The 26,717-nt window shown below is 42.1% G+C and overlaps 1 non-coding gene across 1 annotated transcript; it reads right to left on the reverse strand.

Moving 5' to 3' along the window:
• Positions 1-24,177: 24,177 nt before the first annotated feature.
• Trnal-caa lies at positions 24,178-24,252 on the reverse strand. Its single transcript has one exon. It is a non-coding gene; the product is annotated as a tRNA-Leu (tRNA).
• Between the last annotated feature and the right edge of the window lie 2,465 nt (positions 24,253-26,717).

A 26,717-nucleotide genomic window follows, 5' to 3' on the forward strand; every position in this document is an offset into this window, starting at 1 on the left:
CGAAATACCCTCAGACTTCAAGAAGAATATAATAATTCCAATCCCAAAGAAAGGAGGTGTTGACAGATGTGAGAATTACCGAACTATCAGTTTAATAAGTCACAGCTGCAAAATACTAACACGAATTCTATACAGACGAATGGAAAAACTGGTAGAAGCGGACCTCGGGGAAGATCAGTTTGGATTCCGCAGAAATGTTGGAACACGTGAGGCAATACTGACCTTACGACTTATCTTAGAAGAAAGATTAAGGAAAGGCAAACCTACATTTCTAGCATTTGTAGACTTAGAGAAAGCTTTTGACAATGTTGACTGGAATACTCTCTTTCAAATTCTAAAGGTGGCAGGGGTAAAATACAGGGAGCGAAAGGCTATTTACAATTTGTACAGAAACCAGATGGCAGTTGTAAGAGTCGAGGGACATGAAAGGGAAGCAGTGGTTGGGAAGGGAGTAAGACAGGGTTGTAGCCTCTCCCCGATGTTGTTCAATCTGTATATTGAGCAAGCAGTAAAGGAAACAAAAGAAAAATTCGGAGTAGGTATTAAAATTCCTGGAGAAGAAATAAAAACTTTGAGGTTCGCCGATGACATTGTAATTCTGTCAGAGACAGTAAAGGACTTGGAAGAGCAGTTGAATGGAATGGACAGTGTCTTGAAAGGAGGATATAATATGAACATCAACAAAAGCAAAACAAGGATAATGGAATGTAGTCTAATTAAGTCGGTTGATGCTGAGGGAATTAGATTAGGAAATGAGACACTTAAAGCAGTAAAGGAGTTTTGCTATTTGGGGAGCAAAATAACTGATGATGGACGAAGTAGAGAGGATATAAAATGTAGACTGGCAATGGTAAGGAAAGCGTTTCTGAAGAAGAGAAATTTGTTAACATCGAGTATAGATTTAAGTGTCAGGAAGTCATTTCTGAAAGTATTTGTATGGAGTGTAGCCATGTATGGAAGTGAAACATGGACGATAAATAGTTTGGACAAGAAGAGAATAGAAGCTTTCGAAATGTGGTGCTACAGAAGAATGCTGAAGATTAGATGGGTAGATCACATAACTAATGAGGAAGTATTGAATAGGATTGGGGAGAAGAGAAGTTTGTGGCGCAAATTGACCAAAAGAAGGGATCGGTTGGTAGGGCATGTTCTGAGGCATCAACGGATCACCAATTTAGTATTGGAGAGCAGCGTGGAGGGTAAAAATCGTAGAGGGAGACCAAGAGATGAATACACTAAGCAGATTCAGAAGGATGTAGGTTGCAGTAGGTACTGGGAGATGAAAAAGCTTGCACAGGATAGAGTAGCATGGAGAGCTGCATCAAACCAGTCTCAGGACTGAAGACCACATCAACAACAACAATGTTCTTACAAATAAATGTGTAATATAAATGCAATCCGTGTGTGACGTGGACCAGCCCATCATGCAGTCACAACTAATTCAGTTGGTAGATTGTATTGTTTTGAGAATGGCTTAGATTTGTAATAAGTACGGAAGCTGAGAATTCAGCTCGGAATGGATCTTCGAGATGTATTTATGTAAGAAGAACACACATTGTTGCAGCTTCAAATCTGTCTTGCTATGATGCCAATCTAAACCACCAGAGGTATCAGAAAATCGTGGTTTTTGGCGCTGTAATGCAATTAAATAAATAAATAAAGCGAAATTTTCGTATAGTATAGACAATAACAAAATCTGAGTCTTTCATCCACTAACATTGTTGAATTGGGTATTGGCTTTTTCCTCGTAATCTTCATCCAACGCTTGTCTAATGATTTCTCTGACGTTTTACCAGCACCAGTTGCTGACATTCTCAAAAGATTCACCCTCCATTACGGTGACATAACAGCAATGATCGATGAATCTTTGACAATGTTACAGCCGCTCGGCTGGGGGAAACGTCGGAGAAATCGTTAAACGAAGGGCGGCCTAATATTCTGAGACTGAAACCACAGGCAATACGGCAGAAAGGATTGTTGCTAAGGCTTCCTTCTTGGAATGCTTCACTATCCGGCAGGCTCTGAATCATTTAAAATGAAATTTAGCAGTTTCGGCAGCCACCGACCATCCTCAGATGACACATGAAGTAGGTCAGTCCCACCACTGCGGATTCCATATTGTGGCTCAATTCCACCAGTGTTGAAACAACACGGTGAGGCTGAACTACAACATGGCTGAAGTGGTCTTGCCGGACAGTGAAGGGTTTCCGGTACAGTCATTCGCCATGTGTCTCGAGCCACAGTAAAATGTTCTTTCCGAAAATCTTCCTTTTTAATTTGAGCACAGGTAACCTCGGCTGTGAGTGCTACAGGTGAATATGCGACAGGGTACTTGAGATCATTTATATTGCGAATCAACAACCTTGCGCACATTCTCAATTGAGAGACATCATTGTGAAGACCATTATTTTGTATGGCTTGCTGATGGCTAAGAAAATGTGTCAGCTAGTGACGGGGCAACTGACTTGTTTTAACATCCGACTGACAAGTCGTCTGTTTTCTTCTCGTTCAGTCGGTTTTTTGACAGACACAACTGAAGGTTGTCTTTGTGGCCCGTCAGCTACAAAAACGTTTTTCATTCCGGGTTTGAGTGGGTCGACCTAATGTGAGGCAACCGACTGACGTGTTATACTGATTGTTTCACCCAGTCTCTGAGTTTGAGTGATTTCAGTCACACACTTCTTCAGCATTTTCGTTGGTAGAAGAACCGTGACTGGCGTTGCCAACTTTTTTAGAGACAAATCGTGTATTACTACAGAGTAATGAATAAAACGTAGATATTTAAAAATGATTTTCAATATGTAGTACGTATTTATTTTACATAAATACGAATTTTTTATACTCCTGACATTAAAAACGGATTTTTGGTTTGTTTTAAAACGTTAATAACTGGCGCTACATCACAAGTTTGTGTTTAAATAAATGAACGCTTACTTTTTTATTCAGATTTGTCGGAGCTTTGTCTCTCTATTCCCGCTAGTTTGCACCCATCATCGATAACTCTCTTTCGATAAATGTTGAGGTGACGTAAACAGAATTCGTGTGACAAGCATTTGATTTTTATACATATACTGTAACCTATTGCTGGTACAATTTTAGCAAGAAATATTTGTCTTCATTCGTGGATTTTTATTGAATTATTTTCATATAGTTTCAGAGTATTAAACGTCCTTGCAGATGTTGTATATCACGCTGAATTTACCTTGAGGATTACTTTCGTCCTGTCAAATGATAGCTTCCACTCCCATCCCACTGGGCGTTTCGATGTTTTGGTCCAAAGATCACTATTAAGTAAGTGCCTATTCATACATACGGACGAAAACTGAACTGAAAGCTACTTCTCAGTCTTCAATAAAGAGTAAATATCGGAAAGACAAGAACGGTGACGACAGGTGACGACAGAGTGAAGTCCTCTATGATATTCAACAATGCCAAAACGAATCAATTGTTCCCCACAGAAGTGAAGGCGCCGGAGATAAGGTGACTCCAATTGTCACCCACAGCTATTCAGCGAACTTTCAAAATGTTTACAGTCATGGCTAGATATGTGAAAGTGAAGTGCCAAAATGTGAATTTGAACATCTGTATTCCGTGCTTCTTTCCAGATGCTGTGAAATGGTAACAGGTTTGCATGCATAGAAATGTGAAGTCAGTGAGGTAATTTTCCTTGCATTATATTCACCCGCCACACAAATAAGCAGTAAAAGAATGTTTAAGAGCTAGATATAAATCAGATTTAATTATTGGACGTCACTAGAGCTATGAGGTAACAGCAAAGTGTCATGCATTTTTAAAAATTTGTACGTGCTGTTGACCATCCCCCATGTGAGATGGAATGTAACTAGTCGCTAAAATTTGGCAATACCCCTTTCTTCCCAACGTACCTATAAAGCAGGGATGGCCAAGATGTCGGCTCGTGTGCCAAGCCTAAGTGCCAAAGTGTTCAGCCTCGCTTCACGTTTCCCCCACCGCCCCAAAATGGTTCAAATGGCTCTGAGCACCATGGGACTTAACTTGTGAGGTCATCAGTCCCCTAGAACTTAGAACTACTTAAACCTAACTAGCATAAGGACATCACACACATCCATGCCCGAAGCAGGAATCAAACCTGCGACCGTAGCGGTTGCACGGTTCCAGACTGTAGCGCCTAGAACCGCTCGGCCAATCCGGCCGGCCCCACCGCCCCATGCCACACTGTCTGAGCTTGAGGAGAGGGAAGAGGGCAAAACAGCGAACACGCTGCATTTTAATGGCAATAGAGTCGCATTGGAAACGACTTGATTTAACGTTTCACGTCTCAACAACGTAGATCACAAACAAATTTTCAGTCTTGTTATTATTCACATTTGGATGAGCTAAAGACATAGTATAGTTTTTATCTGGGACAAACAGGCGACATATGGACAGGTGCAGACAATTTTACAGTGTTTCATACTCAAGTTGCCACGTAATCATGATTTATTTTCTTTCACAACCGAAAAAAGTTCTTTCACACAAATATGTCGATCGAAATACTGTAGCATCTTTGGAACTTCATTATGCAGACTTGGAAAATCCAGCTGTGGAAAGCAGTGTAGACGACCTGGACAGTTTTAACTTAATAGATTTGTCATGAAAGCGGGAATTACCTTGCGGGTCAATCGATTACATCTGCACATGCGCAGAAGCGCTTTCAACTGAAACGGCAAACGGTCTCGAAAAGAGCTCGAAAACAGATGTAAGATTGACAGCGTCTTTAAAACCTATATAAGACTATCCTTGCAATTTTTGCAATGGCACAGTGAATTAGGCAAACCTCGCACTTTCTTTAACGTCAGTATTTTACGGACCTGGACTGTCTTTGTGAGAACCCTTCTAAAACACGATTTTCCTTTTAAATGCATCCTCGTTAAATGAGAAAGAAGTTACATTGCAAATATCTTACGGTGGGCAGTGAGCAGTTAAGTCCACTTAAAATGGGAAGTCTGCAAACGATTCTAGTTGTTCTTGTTTTAGTTAATACACTACTTCTACCCGCATAAATTCAACAATAGGGAGGTTTAAATAGGTAAATCGTTCGAGGCATGCCCCTTGATCTAAGCAACGTACATTGCAGTAATACATGAAGTCTCCGCACTTTTCGTTCATTTCTGTTGAAAACTGTTGCGACTGACAGTTGAATAATGCTGAAACTTCAGAAATTTTACCATTCGCACCGTCAATTTCTTCAAGGGCTGCATGCCTGCAGATTTAGCACTAAGTGCTTCTTAATGTTCGAAATTTCGATCGTTGTAATTTTTCCTCTTTCACTGTCATCTACATGTTTAAAGTCTTTCCGCAAGGGCCGGCCGGAGTGGCCGTGCGTTCTAGGCGCTACAGTCTGGAGCCGCGCGACCGCTACGGCCGCAGGCTCGAATCCTGCCTCGGTCGTGGATGTGTGTGATGTCCTTAGGTTAGTGAGGTTTAATTAGTTCTAAGTTCTAGGCGGCTGATGACCTCAGAAGTTAAGTCGCATAGTGCTCAGAGCCATTTGAATCATTTGTTTCCGCAAGGTGTTGTAATGTCGTTTCACAGCAAGTAAGCAGTAGACGTCGCTTACGGGAATAGGAAATTTTCATCGCTCTCTTCTGTCATTCCCATTCATTTTAAAGGGTTGTGAAGATTGATTACCAGACTGCTTCTTTATGTGCAAACAGCAGCTGGACCTGTAAACGTTCCTCATACCACGAAAAAACATCGTTGGGTCAACAGCCGTGATTAAACAATTCCGCCGAACTCAGAGTTTTGCGGACCGAAAAATGCCGCACCGCAGTGCTAAATGAAATGTCGTGATGTTGCATGTACTTTCGAGAAGGAACGAGCAAAGCCGAGCTCAAGGATGGGGCTTGACTTGCACGCAGCCCGCATACGCCCCATGCGTGATGTTTGTCACGCCGTTGCCGGCCCTACTCTAAGGGAACTTTACGATCAACTTTGTAGCCCCAATAAACATCACGTATATTTTATGCGTTAATTTCATCTGGAAGAACCAGCAATGTATTAAACAGTTTTAAATGAAGAAAAGAAGTGTTAGTCTGTTCGGTACATTATTAAATAAAAATATATCATGCATATTTTATCTTTGGCACATCCTTTCAGATCCTTTCACGTACCCCTGGGGTTAAGGATACCCTCTGCGGGTATGTTTATCCCAGTTGTATGCCACTATTTTCGTTCCACATTGGAACTACTACGGCTTGTTACATTCCAAATGAATGGATAGCTAAGTGAGCTAAAACACTAAAGGATGGTTTCAGCTAAAAGAGCGAATGCATGGTTTAGGTGACAGGAAAGACCTACAGGCTGATTTAACACGAGAGGTAAGAATTAATAATTGAGTCAATATGTACAGCTGCAACGGACTGCGGCGAACGTTTTCATTTGATTGCTCCCACAGACTGGTTTCACTCAAAAGAATTGAGTGAACAGAACAACCGATACGTAACACTAAAACCGAATTTGACGATTGTTGTCAAACAACCAACTGAATCCATTGTTCTCACGCGGTTGTTCCTGTCACTGTAAATATAGCTACCGCTGCTACGCCACCAAAAATAATGGGAACGCTATGATAGAAAGCCAAAAATTGAGGAGGTAAAGTGCGGCAACTGAAGACAAGTAGTTATTACCGCAGTTCCCATAGAGGTGACTTGTCGCCATGTAGGTATGCTATCAGGTATCTGCCTGGCATACAGCGGCAAATTGGAGCGTCCAGTAGTGGCAATTTAATAACGGTGAGAAGAGCAGCGGCGGCACGTGTGTTAGACGGTTGGCCCCCTTGCCGCGACGTGATCCGACCGCCAAAGCACCCGCCTCGCTACGGACACCTGCGCTGCCGCCGCTTTGCGGTGGGGTTAGGAAATTGCCCGCGTTGTCACAAAGCTCCTCAATTTTCCTAGTTTCGAACGTTTCATAGTATTACTAGGTAAAAGACGCTCTCTTTCCTTTTTTCTGTTCTTTGTCTGTTTACAAGACTCTTGCCACTTGACGTCATACCTTTATATTGTACCAAATATATCATACTGTCTTGTTTTTGTGCTATTTGTTAATCTATCTCATAGACCTGGGGTTCTCAAACTTCTTCCGTCTCTCCCCTCACCTATTCCCTTATTCTTCTTTCCTCCCTCGACACTTCTCATACTTGGAACAAAAATGGCTCGTGTTATCTATTTATTTCTATCTAAGTATTGCAACTATCGACTACAACAACAATAATTATAATCAAAACACGAATGAATTAACGATATTAGCTGCCAGTGGGGATTGATTTATATTAACTGGATAAGTTGAAAGTTTGTGCAGGACTGGCATTCGAACCTGTGTCTTCTGTTTACGAGGCACATATGCTGACCACTACGCCATCCGGTCACAGCGATCATCGCAGTCGCAAAGGCTATTGTATCGTGCCTCCCGTAAGACCCAAATTTTCATCTTCTACCATATACCACACACTGTAGATGTAGAGCCCCTATTCCTTAGTCTCATTACTCGTAGTTCCTTGCCGATTCTCCTAATAGTTTGAGCTTAGTATACATGTGAACTGAAGGAATCACTGGCTGTCCTAGCCTTAATTATATATGCGTTGTCTGTTCTTTTGGACGTGTTAGAAAAAATGGACACGACATATACAGGACGTTTGGAAATTCCTGTTACAAACTTCTAGGTCTTGCAGAGGGGAGTAAGGACTTAATACGTATTTTGAATAGGAAACCATATCTGGAAAAGAACCGTTTCCACTCTGCGAGGGCTTCAGTTAACACGCTTAACTCATCCACTTCTGCTTGAGGACTTGAATTAGGCGTGACGCAGAACAATTATTAGGTAATGGATGGAAAGGAAACATAACGAAACATCCATTTATCACTTAAGCACATTTGTTTGTGTTAACACCAAAGCATTACACGTTTACATTACTCCAAAAGAAAAAAGAACCCAGATAACTGTACGTACAGAACAGTACTGATGTAGCAAGGCAGTCGTTGAGTGACATCAGGTGACGTAGTACGCGTCACCCTATCTGCCCTACCGCATACTAGGACAAGCAACCTGATACATTTCTCGTTCCCTCAGACAAGTTTACACGTCACACATCTGAATTGAAACCGTCGTAGTACAGAAACTGTACGTTTCCGGAAATGGGTTCTTGTTCAAAATATTATGTACGCAGTCTCCTCTGCAAGTCCTAGAACGTTGTAACCGGGATTTCCGAACAAACTGCATAAATAATAATAATAATAATAATAATAAAACAACACCACATAACAAACCTGACATCATACTCACCAATAAAAAGAAGAAATTAACACAACTAATCGAAATATCCATACCCAGTACAACAAATATACAAAATAAAACAGGAGAAAAAATTGAAAAATACATCCAACTGGCTGAGGAAGTCAAGGACATGTGGCATCAGGATAAAGTTGACATTATACCAATTATACTATCAACTACAGGTGTCATACCACACAATATCCACCAGTACATCAATGCAATAAAGCTACATCCAAACTTATATATACAACAACAGAAATCCGTAATTATTGATACAAGTTCAATCACCCGAAAGTTCCTAAATGCAATATAGCATATACCGTACAGTTAAAAGGAAGTCACGCTTGATCAAGGTCCGCGTCACATTCCATTTTTGACCAGACATAACGTCTGAGAAAAGAAAGAAAGAAAGAATAATAATAACAATAATGATAATAATAATAATAATTATTATTATTATTGTTATTATTATAACTAGAGAGTGTATTTCAAGCATACCAAAGTTAAACATGAGTCACAATTATCAAGGATTTGTATTATTAAAAGGTAGTGAAAGATAATAATTACGACTTGTTTATAAATAACAAACGTCATAACTGCAGTTATTGCAACAGAGCAAATTTGTGTATTTCACTGTATATTTTTAGAAGTTAGCTCGTAAAGTATTACATTTAGTTATTCAAACTTTCACTGTTTCTATCTATATTGCTTTTAATTTACTTAGAATGTTTTAATATTTGAAAGGTACAATGTACATATGACGATAGAATAATAGTCAAAATTTAAATATCCATTTAGAAACTATTATATTCAAACTGATCACACAGAAAGAAAATAAGCTGGAGTAAAAATGTACATGACTCAAAATTCGGAAATTTTCTGACATTTGCGCACTTAGTTGGATGTGGGTGCTAAAATTTGTGAAGAAAGTACAGGATGGTCCAAAAGTCCGCAAACACCCCCATAAAATTCAAATGGAGTAGCAAACAAGGAAATAGAGTCCCTACACACGAGGAACGGGAAGGGGCAAAATTTATAGGCTACGCCACAAACATGGCGGCCATCTTGAAAGTCGCCATCTTGGATTCAACTTCAAAATTTCAAACGGGAATGTGGTCATGTGACATATCAAACAGATAGAGAATTTCACCAGAAAGACAATGCCGTGTTATTTTAAACATAGCTTTATTCATTCTCGGGTTATAGCCAGTTACACGTGGCAGTGGTGGGACGCTCGGCAGCATGTGTGTAATGTGCCGAAGAAACATTACGCCGATGTTACACAGCCCTGAGAGACCACCAACAGTCATAGGGATGGCTCGATATGTTGTCCATTATGTTGCATTGTTAATGCTATCCTCCGAACCCAGTCCTGATGAACTTTGTTTGACCAACACATCTGGCTGAATTTGACCACACGCATCAACAATGTCATGCTTTAGATGATGCAAATCCCGTATTTGCACAGAATAAACCAGTGCTTTGACATGACCCCAAAGATAAAAATCCAAAGGAGTCAAATCCGGTTAACGCGGTGGGCACTCCAGCACTCCACAGCACCCTTACGACCAATCCGCTTCTGAGGGAACTGCACCTCCAGGTATGCTCGCATATTGTGGCCATAATGTGGTGGGGCTACATCATGCTGGATGTCGGAAATGTCCCGTCCTCCGTTAACAACGAGGAGAACACTTCTTCATCCAACAACCTCAGATAACCGTTTGCTGTTAACGTACCATCAATAAAAACGGTCCAACGACTTTGGTACCCCGCACACCACACGAGACCATCACTTTTTATGAGTCGACCGTTTTGGAAGCATCAATCCAGTGCGGATTTGTGTCGGACCAGTATCTGTGATTCTGCTTGTTCACTTCACCATTGATAAGGAAATTGGCTTCATCACTGAACAGCACCTGATAGGGGAAACGTGGGTTTATCTGCAGCTGCTGTGTCACCCATTCTGCAAACTGTACCCGACGGTCTGGGTCATCCTCGTTCAGGTGTTGGAGCAGCTGAATTTTGTACGGGTGCCGTTTGTGCTGCGATAAAATTCGCAGTATGGAGGTACGACTAACCCACATTCTTGTGACAGGCGACGAGTACTCCGTTGTGGACTCTTGCTAAATTATGCCAACACGCTCAGTGTTGTTGCTTCATCGGTGGCGGATTTTGGTCTTCCAACCTTAGGTTTATCTGCGACAGAACCTGTTGCTAGGAATTTGGGCAAAAGCTTGGCAACTGCGCTGTGAGTGATGGGCTGTCTGGTTGGGTGACGACTGTTGAAATTCTCAGCAATGACCTGTGTGCTTCTTCCTCCTGATATCAAGATGATTTTAATGCGTTCTTCATGTGTTAAGAACATTTTGTAGCCTGTAAATAAGGAAACAATGATTAAAACGTCAGCATGAGTAAATGATACCTAACAGTTAAGCACATGGGATAGTCACTTTGCACCGTTGCAGACTCAATTTTATGACTTCTCAGTACGTAATACTCACGCTGCCGAGCGTCCCCCTGCTGCCCCAAGTAATTGGCTATAACCCAAGAATGAACAAAGCTATGTTTGAAATAACAACGGCATTGTTTTTCTGGTGAAATTCTCTATCTGTTTGATATGTCACTTGACCACATTCCCATTTGAAATTTTGAAGTTGAATCCAAGATGGCGGCTTTCAAGATGGCCGCCATGTTGGTGGAATAGCCTATAAAGTTTGCCCCTTCCAGTTCCTCGTGTGTAGGAACTCTGTTTCCGTGTTCGCTACTCCATTTGGATTTTATCAGGGTCTTTCCATACTTTTGAACTACCCTATAGATCCAGCCTTGGTTGGATCTCTGAAACAGCGACTCGCAGACCCGCTTCCAGCTGCATTCGAGATCGATGTTTCCTCACGATTGATACCATTACGGAATATCTTGACTCACAGAAGTAAGTTGATGCGAAGAGCAATAACATGACGACTGCCCTTCTTAATGAATTTAGATATTCATTCCGAGTCCGCACCTGGAAATTTTCGAGAGGCTTCCATTTAAATTCGTTTTGAAGTGTTATCTCACTTGCAAGTTCTATTAGGTTCTCTGTTATGACCATATCTAGCGGATTGTTTACCAATTCATACTCAAATGAAAGTTATGGGAATTTATCCACAAACTTTTGACTAAAGGTTTCTAGATATTCTGCTCCAATTTAACTAATTTTTACAACATACAACTCATTTACCTTAACGAAATCATTGAGATAAGTTGCAGTCCTAAAGCATCGACTGCACACCGACCAGCTCAGCGCTGCGAAACGGCATCAAGAAGCCGCCAGGAGGACACTTCAGCGCCCCGTCTCAAAGCTGATTTAACCAGGTGCCCATCGCTGGATGAGCCCAGTTCGGCAGCTGATTAACGATGACTACTTCCACTGAACATGCACCAGTATTCAACTTCCAGCCTGGCTGAAATCGGTTGAACAGTACAACGGCCGTGATTAACATTCTATTCTTGTAGTCAGCGTGGCAAGTAAATGGCAGTCATATTGTCAAGCAGGTTATTGTCATTCGTGCTTTTTTGAATGTTTGGTAAGTAGCTAGTAATGGGGCGATCGTTGACGGGGGCTCAGAGGCTGTTGCTTAGTTGGTTTGGATGAGCTGGGAAAAGGGACCAATCAACGAGGTCATAGGTCCCGTCGGATGAGAGAAGGATGGGGAAGGAAATCGACCATAATCTTTCAAAGGACCACCCCGGAATTTGCCTGAAGAGCCTTAGGAAAAACACAGAAACCCGAAATCTGGATGGACGGACGCGGGCCTGAACCGTCGTCCTCCCAAATGTGAGTCAGGGACTCTCTGAGAATTCCTGCTGTCATAATCTGCTGGTCAGTTCCTGTGAAGTAAAACAGTAAATTAACGAGGGGCAAGCTTCCCAGCTTAGCTCGTGGAAGTGAGAATCTCAAGGTAGCAATATTTATTCACTGGCAGTCTTTTTCTAACATAGTGTGATGTGAAAGCAGGCGACTTTCTCTGTTATCCTTTCCCCCCAACCCCACCCACCGCCCTCCCGCCTCACTCCTCTACTATCCTCTGCCCCCCTCTTTCCCCCACCCCGTAGGCGGGAGCACCAACTACTTTGAGGACGGCTATCAGAGACTTCCAGCTTTCCAAACAGTGACGACCTTTGCAAAATTAGAAGATTTAATTTGATCGCTGAACGTCGCTGCGTATATTCCGAAACGAGACGTCACAATTCTGCGGTGATTTGCCCGCCTCGCCAAGGGGATGCGCAAGCTGCGGCAGTGAAGTACGCGGCTGATTGTTGCCGTACGGCGGTGCTGATAGAACACGGGCCTAGGTATCCGAAAAACAGGGGTTTTCTTGCGCGACGAGACTGCATGTGGTTCGTCAGCAGTGCCTGTAAGAAGACGATGGTTCGACGGACACAACTTGATGTTGACGACCTGTAGGAGGCTGATTTCTAGGACATGGGATTTCTGTACCGTTTAGATGTATTATATGATCGTTATCCTTCAAAAACGCCCGATCAATCGTGAATTCTGTTGGATAATCGAAATATTTTTCTATGTAATGCTTAAGATTACCACATAGTGTGTGTATCTGGAGCGTGGCTTAGGTCAAGCCAGCCGATGGGCAGTGGCTGTATTTCAATCTGATGTTATTGTGGCGTTTGTGCAGAGAATGTTTGTACAGTTTTTCCGAGTTGGTACAGCTGAGTCGATCTGATTGCCACTTTAATATTCCATATCGGTGGCTACAGAAAGGTGTTCTCCTGTGTACCCAGTGACATTTAAACCGATGCATTAAAATTGAGACTGCAGGAGCGTTATTTAAGCATCCGTCACTTATCACGCTAGTGTTAAAATTTAATCTTCATCATTTATTCCAGTTTGTGATCTCAGTGATTTGTCCAGTTAATACAGAGTTATTCTATTTAATTAAATTTTATTCTTCTGGTAAATACTATGTTTATATATACAGATATTGAAACCTTGAGACAGTGGAAGGAAAGATTGGGTTACGATTGTGGACGGGCGGTAATCAGTTACTATTGGTTGCCTTATACAATTAGACGCATTTGTTTTAAAAACAGTACTTCGAGACTCAACAACAAATAAAAAATACCATGAGTTATTAATGAAGGAATAAACAGCTGTGTACATAATAGTGTTTTCAGTGCGTCACAACTTAGCAAATCACCATAAAAAGAGATACAGATAATGTTTAAAAATCAAGCCAATATGATCACGGCTAAGGCATTACACGCCAAGAATGGCAATAAATTAAGAATGTTTAAGAACTCGCTGCAATTACAACTTACAGGTATTGGAATGTTAAAAAGTAAAAGTGGCCAGAAACATATCAGGAGGTATCAAACGCCAGGAATGGCAGTAAATAAGGTTTTACGGCTTACTGATAAAACACAAAGATCGAATTACTATTTTCAAAGAAAATGACCACAATCATGGCTGAAGGCCTTACTCACCAGGAACGTCAATTATATAAAACATTTAGAAACCTGCTGTAAAACAGCAAATACAAGCAAAGGTTAATTAAAAGAAACAAGCAACTGACCACCAAACGGGTAAAATAAGATGATGGTAACCTTGTAACAAAACCCTTACACTGCTAGTTTTATTCCAGAAGGCGACCGTGACTATTAACTAGACATATATAACCTTTAATGTAGGCACTACAAGGTATGGTAACAAATAATACAATAATAAAACACAAAGACCAGCCACAGACGGTGCTTCAGGAATCGATCTCTGAGAAGCTCCGGCAAGAAACACTTTCGCGAGCGATGATGTAGGCAGCAACGAGTAGCATTCACTTCACAAGATGGTAACTCAGACTAATGGCAGTCTAACGAATGACTAATGATAATCTTGATGAAGCTGCCTGACGTCCAATATACCCAATGCAAGAATGGAACAACACGCCAAAGCCGTAACCTGCCGACTGCACTAAGTCCGCACTGTGCTTAGAGCGCCCAGAACGAGGAAGAATCACTACCATCAAAGTGGGAGAACGACAAACGACCTACAATCAAGAAAGCTGTCAAAACTGCACGCCTTACCGGACAGCAGCGGAAAGACGAGGAAACGTACACTGCCGTTAACATACACTGCAGGTTGAACATACCAAACTGTAACAAGCTGAACGCAGTAAATAGTAATAAGAAGTCGAGGAAAGCTAATCAGATCCGCTTTCCCCAAGCGCTCCACTCGCTCGTGGCGACTCTACGAACAGAAACACGAACCCAAGTCACTGGAGAATCGCAAGACGTCACGATGGTGGAGGTTTCTCTACTTGGATTGAAATGCACTCATCTTAAAGCCTGCAGGGTATGGCTTATGAAGAGGTCGTGCACCTTCGTGACGACAGCCCTTCCATCCAGCAGTCCATGCGCTCCGCTGGCGGTCCCGGCGTGTTCTAGCAGTGTATGGACCTGGCTCCTCCTGAGTCCCCAACTGAACGGGCCCACTCACACTACGGAAAAACAACGACGTTGCCCCAAAGATAGGGCAACAGTACTACATATCGGTAACGACCGCTGCTGCCACTAGCGGACTGGCAACGCTTGCGAATCCGTGTGGCGCCAGTTAACACTAGAAGAAGACAAACAAGCGCAACCATGCCAACTAAACGATACCTGTCTGCCTGCAACAAAGGGCGGAAACCTACGAACAGCACCAACGCGAGCCCCAGCACGGCTCATACATATTACTTAAATTTTTATGGATATGTACAAGAAGTGCAGCCTAAATCAATTATTGTTTAAGTTAATTTTGGAGAAGTAGTGTTGTCATATAAATCTTGATCACTCAGTGTTAAAATTCCATGCATGATTTGCGGACCCCAGGTGAGATTTTTTATTATCTTCAGTTTTTTATCGTTGATGGTCCTTTTTTATGCTTTGTGAAATACGATACGTTCAGTATCAACGCTTTGTCACAGCTCAACCCAGGCCTACCACATCCCCGTCCCGCTACAACGCAGAATTTGTATGAAGCACATGTTAACCATCGTGAGATTTCCCAGGGCCGCCGAGACACCTTGAGCTACCTGAATTATTAAATAGTGACTGAATCAGAATGCTGTTCCTTCTCCTACCTATAATTTTGCAGCTCCTCTCTTTCTCTACTCTTTCTAACACTTCTTCAGACAGTAATATATTTCTCTCCTCTATCCAGATGTGTATGTAAAAGTGGCTGACATCAATAAGAAGTTCTCTACTTCATTCCCTGTACAGAGGATGTTAGAGAATTGCGTTATTTATTATTATTATTTATCTATCAGCCCCTTAAAAATGGTCGCTGTACCTCTACTATTTCACATCGACTCTGTCTCTCCCTCTCTCTCTCTGTTCAAATAGTCGCTATCTTCAGATATCAGAGTTCGATTCTGACCAGTCGATGTGTTTCAAATTGACAGCTTCAGATGAAAACTGCTTTATTTTCCATAACCTAAATTATACGTTATGAAAGTTGCTTCTCGTGTGATAAAACAGACCCTTTCGGCCGCTACAGTCTTTTCATATATTCATCTTATCAGTTCCATTCATGTGATTTACGTTTCCGTGTTTTATATGTCTTTTAGAAACCATCCTGATATTTACTAACAAGAACTGGAACTCATTGGCTTACACTATATGATAAAATGTATTCGGACACCCCTAGGCAATGCACAATTGACTATTAGATAATACGGAGATTGGATTCTCAAGGTATAAACTGAGGCACGGAGTATTGTGTAGATCCCATATCATTTAGCTACAATATAGCAGGTCAGCAACTGTAAGCAGTTAATTCCATAAATTACCTGGGAGTACGCATTAGGAGTGCTTTAAAATGGAATGATCATATAAAGTTGATCGTCGGTAAAGGAGATGCCAGACTGACATTCATTGGAAGAGTCCTAAGGAAATGCAATCCGAAAACAAAGGAAGCAGGTTACAGTACGCTTGTTCGCCCACTGCTTGAATACTGCTCAGCAGTGTGGGATCCGACCAGATAGAAGAGATAGAGAAGATCCAACGGAGAGCAGCGCGCTTCGTTACAGGATCATTTAGTAATCGCGAAAGCGTTACGGAGATGATAAACTCCAGTGGAAGACTCTGCAGGAGAGATGCTCAGTAGCTCGGTACGGGCTTTTGTTGAAGTTTCGAGAACATACCTTCACCGAGGAGTCAAAAAAATGGTTCAAATAGCTCTGAGCACTATGGGACTCAACTTCTGAGGTCATTAGTCCCCTAGAACTTAGAACTAGTTAAACCTAACCAACCGAAGGACATCACACACATCCACGCCCGAGGCTGGATCCGAACCTGCGACCGTAGCCGTCTCGCAGTTCCAGACTGCAGCGCCTAGAACCGCACGGCCACTTCGGCCGGCACCGAGGAGTCAAGCAGTATATTGTTCCCTCCTACGTATATCTCGCGAAGACACCATGAGGATAAAATCAGAGAGATTAGAGCCCACACAGAGGCATACCGACAATCCTCCTTTCCACGAACAATACGAGACTGGAATAAAAGGGAGAACCGATAGAGGTACTCAAGGTACCCTCCGCCACACACCGTCAGGTGGCTTGAGTAGTATGGATGTAGATGTAGATTAATAGAGAAGCAGTAAGAGGAGAAAGGGTCATGAGACTCAGAGAACGTGGACTAGCCATTGTATATCACCTGATTGATAAATCCATCAAACTCGTTTAAACCCTGCTAAAGCTGCCCAGTTCGTCTGTTGGTGATGTGCTAGTTAATTGGAAACGTGAAGGAACAACCATAGCTAAATCAAGACTAGGCAGACGTCATGTGCTGACGGACGTGGTCCGTCGAACATAGAGGATGATGGTCATACAAACTGGCTTTAAATTAGCGGAATGGATCACCCGTGAGATCCCAAATGCTTCCAGCAGTCCAGATAGAACAATGACAGTGCCTTTGGTTCAATGGTCGAGCAGCTCTTCGTAAGGTACACATTTCTATAGTCAGTTGCAACATATCGCTTGAGTTAGTGTAAACAGCGACGCCAGTGGACAATGGATGACTCGAAACGACTGATACGCCCAGGTAATCGGATGGAAAGGTATGGGTGCGGCTAATGCTTGGAGAACGTTACCAGTCGTTATGTACAGCGGCAACAGTGAAGCACGAAGGAGATGATGCTACAGTATAAAGGTGTTTTTTGAGGTTGGAATGGCGTCTCCTTATCGCACGTAACGAAACACTAAATGCCGAAGTATATGAACATATTTTAGAGCATTGTTTATTGAGTAAGGTAGGGACAGAGTATGGAGACGGTGACTGATTGTATCAGCATGGCGATGCACCCTCTCATAAATCAGCATCTGGGAGGCAGTGGTGTATGGACAAGAACATTCCTGAAGTGGATTGATATGCCTAGAGTTCCAAGCTGGACCGCATGTAACACACTGGGAATGAGTTACAACGTTCCAGACACCAGAGTCCAGCATCAGTACCTTCCCTTGTTCCTGAGAAAGAAGTGGCTGGCATTCCTCCACAGACTGTAAAACGTCTCTTTGAAAGCGGTCTCAGCAGAGCTCAAACTACCATCACAAATGCGGAGGATATAATAATCTCCAGTAATAGGTTTCCGCATACTTTTGATCAGATAATGTAAATGGTTTCGTGTAGGACGGACTCCGTCAACTAATCCTGTTCATCTCAAATTTTACACTATTCAGGAAAAGCTTATTCAAGCACCTGATGTATTTGAATTAAAACACGAGACCAAAATATCTCAATTCTGATAGCTAAGTTTACTTAAAAGACATAGCTTTACATGCTATTATTTAATCAAAACAACAAAGGACATACATCAATGACTGTCGGAATAGTGAGCCTAGACGCAAACCAAATTAAAGTTTGTATTGGTGATTTTTCTTGATTTTGATTTTGGAATTTTTCTCTTTAAACCCGATTCCATGAAACGAACATGATTTGCAGAAACGGCAATGTGAGGGGTGTACTCCCAATACCATTCGGTTGCACTAAAGTATAGCTGGCCATCTGAATAGCTTAAAATTATATAAACATGAATTTGAATAGCGATAAGACATATATACCTGACGTAGACTTCTCTGACACCAAGAAATGACGTCAGAAATCTCCAGGCTAAAGCAAGACCTCAACTGAGGGGTTGCACTTGGTGCCTGGGAAGTCATGGTGACAATCTCGACACGGTTTAGGTGAGTGTTAGCAAACACTTTGACACTCACAGGGCGGGATATGTTGCCAAGATGGGCGACCGATGTGACCGAGCGGTTCTAGGCGCTTCAGTCTGGAACCGCGCTATCGCTACGGTCGCAGTTTCGAATCCTGCCTCGGGCATGGATGTGTGTGATGTCCTTAGGTTAGTTAGGTTTAAGTAGTTCTAAGTTCTAGGTGATTGCTGACCTCAGAAGTTAAGTCCCATAGTGCTCAGAGCCATTTGAACCATTCTTTGTTGCCAAGGTGCTGTACTATTTTATCAGAACTGGGCTTTTTTCTCTCAAAATAGTTGTCCGTGATCCTTATTTATACAAAGTAGGCCTACTTTTCTATCTGTTGACCGCTGCTTTTGTCTCAAATTGACCGATTTCGGGAAATGTCGCCCGCCTTCACATCGTACGTCGTACTTGCAGAGTAAGCTGTCGGCATGAAATTATCAGTTCACTGACATATGCTATATAGACTACATGACAGGTGATTATTAGTTCCACAATTACCTTACTGATGTCAGTTCCATTACTAAATGTTACTCTGCATATACGACACATGAAGATGGACAACGTAGCCAGAAACCAGCCATTTTGAAATAACAAAGTAACGATCGACAGACAGAAAAATAAACCTATTTTCCTGTATTGTCTTGTCTGCGGTGAAGGAGGCAACAATGAGGCAGCAAGATATTACGCTATATCGATAAGTCAGAGTAATGATAAAATAACATTATTCGGAGTTCTTGTTCGTTATTTATAAAGTAAGAAGCAACACTTCAGTCAAGAAATGAAGCCATGATGCCACAACCTTCGACAACAGACGACTAGAAATACAATTGCACTTGTGGATCTGTGAATCTACGGTACTAGTGGAGAAATAAGCTAAAGGTTGATCTCAGCACACACACACAAACACACATAAAGACAAATGCGTGTGCACGAACAGGCACTCTCTTGTATCGCGGTCTTTCGTTGCAGAAACGTACTTTACCTATCACTTTAGCTTCCTTTGAAGGGAGTTCCGCAACCGTTTACACAACTGTAACTCAAGCTTGAAACTGCCCACTACTGACGTAAAACATAACTTTAAGTAAACAGACTAATGAATGTGATATATTCTTTTAAATATTCTTACGAATTATTAAGTCTGGCGTTACGTGTTATAACATTATGAAGTGGAATTTCAACACATCATTTACTGCTGACGAAATATTCACGTGTAACTTCCTGGCAAATTAAATCTGGGAAGTGAAACCGGAACCTTACTTTTCTTTATACGATATTACAGTGCCACTGTTTTTCCTGAATTACGATGCAAAGTTTCTTTGCACGTGCATGGACTGCGGCGATTACAGACGATATGAAAAACATTTAATCCATTCGCTGTTGCGAGTATGGATAGCCGTCAGCTGCAGAATGAAAAAAAAAAAATCCTGTGCCGGACCAGGACACAAACGCTGACCTCCCGCCCATCGCGAACGATCGCCCCACTATTCGGCCATCCGTGCACGACTCAGGACTAGAACCAAACTTCCATACGTCCTAAACGATGCGTCTACAACCTGTACTCGTACATCTGTTATGTGTATGTCCATATTCGGAGGTGAGACATTTTTCTTGAAAACTGCTTGCCCAGTGTCGGCGGATAAATATGATATCGCTGTGCCTGTGTTATACTAACTTACTTTTCAAGTTACACGTCTCTCCTGTATGGGAATATACATAATGGATGTACGACTACAGGTTGTAGACGCAGACTGACGACGTATGGTAATGTGGTGTCTGGTCGTGAATCGTACACAGATGGCCGGATGGGGTAGGGGGTTGACGGGAGAGGGGGGGGGGGGGGGGCGGCCGCTCGCGATGGGCGGGAGGTCCGGTTTCGAGTCCCGGTCCGGCACAGACTTTCATTGTCGTCATTCCATTCTGCAGTTGATGGTTGTCCATATTTGCAACTGCGAATGCGTTAAAAGCAATTACTTTTCCTTGGCAATACTTTTACCCAATGAGAGCGACTCATTACCGTCCTCCAACATCAACCTTTTCCCCAACCACCAATTACAACTCTCTCCAACCTGAAGAACTTCACAGTTCTGCCGCGTATTTTGCAGGCCAGCAGTCATGGAGAAAAGGGACATTTTGGAGAAATGCTTCGTCACAGGGAGAATACTTCCAAAGCGATTCATTGGGAAAGTTTTCAAGTAAATGAGCAATTGTTATCCGTATGCCGTTAGACATGAGTGTGAGGTATTCCTTTTGGCAGCAGAGGACAGTCTCTTTGTAATAGATAAAAGTGCTACTTAAATACTTTGATATAATAATCGAGGCGTAACATGGTCACCAGGAAGCCTTCGTTATAAAAGCCAGATTCATGATAGGCGTTATGGAAAATACGGGACTTTTTCTGCCTAACGCCTTCCATTAATGGCGATTGATTCATGCTTATAGCTGCAAGTACCAGAGAAAATCAACGTGCAAAAGCTCCTTCGCTAACCTGTCTACTACTTCGTTCCGGACACATCATTGTAACCCACCGCTCAAACGGTAAGCTTTTTCAATCAGTACAGTTTAACTCTGACATTCATTCTGCTAGCTGATATACGAAGTATCTGTTCTCCCATAGCAACAATACAAGTTGCTAGTCTGACAGGCCTCTGATTGAGTTGAATTTTATGTTGTCTCGATATTTGGGTCTTGCCTGTATTTGTTAACATAAATGACTCTCAGAAGTCTGATTCACCAACCCCCTTGTCTGATCACACGAAACCCTAATCCGATAGGTTTGTATTCATGTTGGACCTCCTCTATTGCTGCATCTATATACTTTCTACTCAAGCAATGATGTAGTGAAAGACTAAGGGTACCACATACCGCAGCTAGTCATTTTTTCATCACTTATTGTAGTAGAACATGGAGCGAGGGAAAAAAGAGTGACTGCATGTCTCCGAACGAATCCTAGTATCTCTTGTCTTCGCGGTACTTACGTAAAACGCACGGTGGCAGCACTAGAGTCCTTCTACAGTCAGCTACAAAAGCCAGCTCTCTACATCAACAGTGTTTCGCGAGAAGAATGTCGTCTTCCCTTCACGAATTACCGTTTGAGTTCATGAAGCACCTCCGTAACATCGTGTGTTGATCGGACCTGCCGGTACAAATCCAACAGCACGATTCTGCTTCGGTGTCTTCGTTTAGTCTGACTTGATGCGATCGCAAGCACTCAAGTAATTCATAAGAATAGTTCGTTCAAGAGCAATCTTTGATTTTCTTTCGTCAAGCTTCAGCTGCGACCATCCAGAAGTTAATCTATTGTGCAAACCTTTCCATCTCAGAGACGCAATTGGAACCTACGTCATCAGTTATTGCTCGATGGATTCCAATCTCTGTCTTCCTCTACAGTTTTCACCGTCTACATTTCCCTCGCCTACAGTTTCCTCGCCAGTTCTGCGGAGAACCTCTTTATTCCTTACCTCATTAGCCCACCTAACTCGCAACAATCTTCTGTAGCATCACATCTCAAATGCTTCGATTCTCTCTTGTTCCGGTTTTCCTACAGCCCACGTAGCATTCTGTGCTCCAAGGAAAGTTCTCAGTAATTTTGTACTCAAATTAAGGCCTATAACTTCTCTTGGCAATGTATGCTTTCTTTACTGTGCTGGTCTGCCTCTTACCTCCTCATTGCTTCTTCCGTCGTAAGTTGTTTTGCTTCGAAGATAGTAGAATCCCTTAAGTTCGTTTGCTTCGCGGTCACCGAGTCTGATGTTAAGTTTCCCGCTGTTCTCATTTCTGCTACTTCTCATTACTTCCGTGCTTTTTCGATTTTTTCTAAATCATTATTCAGCACTCACTAGACTGGTCACCCAATACAACAGATCCTGTAATTCTTCATCTCTGTCACTGAGGGTAGCAACGCCATTAGCGAATCTTATCATTGATTTCCTTCAACCTTGAAATTGAATGTCACTCTCGAACCTTCCTTTTACTTACGCCATTGCTTCTTCAATGTGTAGATTGAACTGTATGGGTGAAAAACTGCGTTCATGCCTTACACTTTTTAATTATGTTCCTTCCTCCTTGGTCTTCCAGTCTTATTGTACATGTTATGTAACGTCTGCCTTTCCTTTACCGTTTTGCTCACAGTTGTGAGTTGTTACATTGTCAAATGCTTTTTCCAGGTCGACGGATCTGATGAACGTCTCTTGATTTTTCTTCAGTCTTGATTCCTTTATCACCTGCCTGTCTGTGTGCCTAAAGTCATATTGATAGTCCTCGGACAGATTCTCAACTTTCTTTTCCATTCTTCTTTATATCATTCTTTTTAGCAACTTTGACGAATGAGATGTTAATCTGTTTGTACTACAATTTGCGTACTAGCCGGCTTTTGTTATCTTCGGGATAGCGTGGGTGATGTTTTTCCAAATGGTACATCGCCAGTATCGTACATTCTACATAACAATGTCAATAATACTTTGCTGTCACTTTCCCAAATGCTTGTAGAAATTCCGATGGAATATTATCTATCCTTTCTGCCTTCTTTGATCTTAAAATATTGATCTGTTTTAAATTCCGGTAGTAATACTGTATCCCCTGTCTCTTCCCTGTAGACTCATATTTCTTCTTCTTTCGTCAGACAAGTTATTCCACATCATAGAGGCCTTCGGTGTGCTCTTTCCCACTATTTGCTCTATCCTCTTCATTAACAGTGGAATACCCATTGCACTCTTAACACTACCGCCCTTGCATTTGATGTCACTTGGGGGCTGTTTCCAATTTTTTTTTCATCCTTAGTCAATACTTTAGATAATCCTTTGTTTATCGAATATTTCAAATTTTTTCTGCAACAATTTTGCTTTGGCTTCCATGCACTTCGTATTCATTTTGTTTCTAGATGACTTACATTTATTATATTCCTGAATTTCCTTGAACAGTTATTTTACTTCCTTCTTTCGTCGATCAAATGAAGTATTAAATAAAGCCACAGATTAGTTTGGGGTTTCTTTATTCAAAAAGTGCCGCTATCGGTGTCGAATTTTTCACGATTCATCGTCACACGGTTTTCATTCTTTCATCAAAACAAATGATACATTGGTTTCCTGTGAGCTGCCTTATGGTAAAAAAATAATTTACAATAAAACTGCGTGCCGGACCGAAACTCGAACTCGGGAACTTTGGAAGTGCCCGTGAAAGTCAAAGGTCCCGAGATCGAGTCTCGGTCCAGTACACATTTTAATCTGCCAAGAAGTTTCATATCAGCGCACACTCCGCTTCAAAGTGAAAATATCATTCTGGAAACATCCCCCAGGCTGTAGCTAAGCCATGTCTCCGCAATATCCTTTCTTCCAGGAGTGCTATTTCTGCAAGGTTTGCAGGAGAGCTTCTGTGAAGTTTGGAAAGTAGGAGGTCAGGTACCGGCGGAAGTAAAGCTGTGAGGACGGGGCAGTAGCTCAGATGGTACAGCCATTTACTACTGCCAGCACCTCGTCTCCTACCTTCCAAACTTTACAGAAGCTCTCCTGCAAACCTTGCAGAACTAGCACTCCTGGAAGAACGGATATTGCGGAGACATGGCTTAGCCACAGCCTGGGGGATGTTTCCACAGTGAGATTTTCACTCTGCAGCGGAGTGTGTGCTGATATGAAACTTCCTGGCAGATTAAAACTGTGTGCCGGACCGAGACTCGAACTCGGGACCTTTGCCTTTTGCGGGCAAGTGCTCTACCAACTGAGCTACCCAAGCACGACTCCCGCTCCGTCCTCACAGCATTACTTCTGCCTGTACCTCATCTCCTACAACTTTACAGAAGCTCTCCTGCGAACCTTGCAGAACTAGCACTCCTGAAAGAAAGGATATTGGGGAGACATGGCTTAGCCACAGCCTGGGGGATGTTTCCACAATGAGATTTCCACTCTGCAGCAGAGTGTGCGCTCATATGAAACTTCCTGGCAGAGCGAAAATCTCATTCTGGAACCATAGCCCAGGCTGTGGCTAAGCCATGTCTCCGCAATATCCTTTCTTTCAGGAGTGCTAGTTCTGCAAGGTTCGGAGGAGAGCTTCTGTGAAGTTTGTAAGGTAGGAGACGAGGTACTGGCTGAAGTAAAGCTGTGAGGACGGTGCGTGAGTCGTGCTTGGGTTGCTCAGTTGGTAGAGCACTTGCCCGCGAAAGGCAAAGGTCCGAAGTTCGAGTCTCGGTCCGGCACACAATTCTGATCTGCGAGGAAGTTTCATATCAGCGCACACTCCGCTGCAGAGTGAAAATCTCATTCTGGTACAGCAATTGTCCGTGAAAGGCAAAGGTCCCGACTTCGAGTCTTGGTCCGCTGTTTCATCACATACCGAATTTTCAGTGTGCGCCACATATATTGATTCAAAACATACGAAAAAAATTCAGAGTTTACAAAGTACCTGTCAAGGACGCTACACTACCATGATACAAATATATGGCATGTTTGGGAAAGGAAGTGTAAACTACTGTTGTGTTAAACTGGGAAAGTATCTAGAATTCAACGTAGGTCGCTAAATACAGACAGATAACGATATATACATGGGATTTTATACAACGATAAAAGAAAGTGTGTGACGTTGTTATATGCTGTTTGAGCACTGATCATGATTATACTTTAAAATTTATTCGTATTTAATGGCTTAAAGAATACTGACTATTTTATGTGCATACAATATTAAGATTAGTTAGTTGGTTTGCAGAAAGGTGTACAAACCTCGTCTATATTTATGGAAAGTACGTTCTGGAACTCTTGAAAGGAAGGAGTGTTAGCCAGTTTAGTCTGCTCATTGAGAAATTTTCAGGGTAAATGTTTTTATGCGAGTATGTCTGTCTGTGTGTGTGTGTGTGTGTGTGTGTGTGTGTGTGTGTGTGTCTGTGTGTGTGTGCATGTGTATTCCTGTTTTCTCTAACAGATTCATAGTGGCTCCCTCTTCTGCTAAATAATATTCTCATATTGCTTTCAGCGTTTCTCACTGAATGGTTTCCTCATGAATCTGAACTGCAAACGTAGATTTGTTCATGTTTCCAAGCCTTAAGGCATCAAGGTGTTCTGTGTACCTAATCTCGAAACTTCGGTCTATTCGACCAACGTAGAAATTTGGGCACGAATCGCATAGGAGCTTGCGTATTCCTGATTTACTATAGGGTGTCTTGGAAATAATTTCTATGATGCATCACATTTATTTTGGTGCAGTTTACTTTCAGCAGAGAAGTTGATATTAATATTCTTCTTTTTAAGTAAGTTTGCAATTCGGTATTATCTTGGACTTATGTATGGGATAACAGTATATTTAGGTTTGGCTTTTATATGATGCCTATTTGTTTTGTTCGAATGCTGTGTGAACTGTTGTACTGAGGAGCTGTGGCTTTTGTTTTTATTTTGGTGTGGAGCTTGTCTATTACTATGGGATCATAGACGTTGTTATGAGCAACTGTTTTAATTAAACTTATTTAATTTTGTTGATCTATATGACTCATACTTTTTGCATTCGATGTACCTTGGTTCCGAAATATGACATTTGGTGTTGGAGGAAATGATGTGAGGAGTTGTCAGTGTGGAAACTTTCGGTGGTGGGATTTCTGTAGATGCTAAATTGATGATTATGGTTAAGAGCACAAGTTTTAAGATCAAGAAAATTTTTGTTTTTTTTTGTCTCATACTCAGCTGCGAATTTATGCAGTATGCTGAGATCTGCTGCCAATCCATCAATTTCAGAGCTTCTCCTCCTCCTCATCATCATCATCATTTAAGACTGATTATGCCTTTCAGCGTTCAGTCTGGAGCATAGCCCCCCTTATAAAATTCCTCCATGATCCCCTATTCAGTGCTAACATTGGTGCCTCTTCTGATGTTAAACCTATTACTTCAAAATCATTCTTAACCGAATCCAGGTACCTTCTCCTTGGTCTGCCCCGACTCCTCCTACCCTCTACTGCTGAACCCATGAGTCTCTTGGGTAACCCTGCTTCTCCCATGCGTGTAACATGACCCCACCATCTAAGCCTGTTTGCCCTGACTGCTACATCTATAGAGTTCATTCCCAGTTTTTCTTTGATTTCCTCATTGTGGACACCCTCCTGCCATTGTTCCCATCTACTAGTACCTGCAATCATCCTAGCTACTTTCATATCCGTAACCTCAACCTTATTGATAAGGTAACCTGAATCCACCCAGCTTTCGCTCCCATACAACAAAGTTG

This window comes from Schistocerca americana, chromosome 4 (assembly GCF_021461395.2).
Source record: "Schistocerca americana isolate TAMUIC-IGC-003095 chromosome 4, iqSchAmer2.1, whole genome shotgun sequence".
Classification (NCBI taxonomy): Eukaryota; Metazoa; Arthropoda; class Insecta; order Orthoptera; family Acrididae; genus Schistocerca; species Schistocerca americana.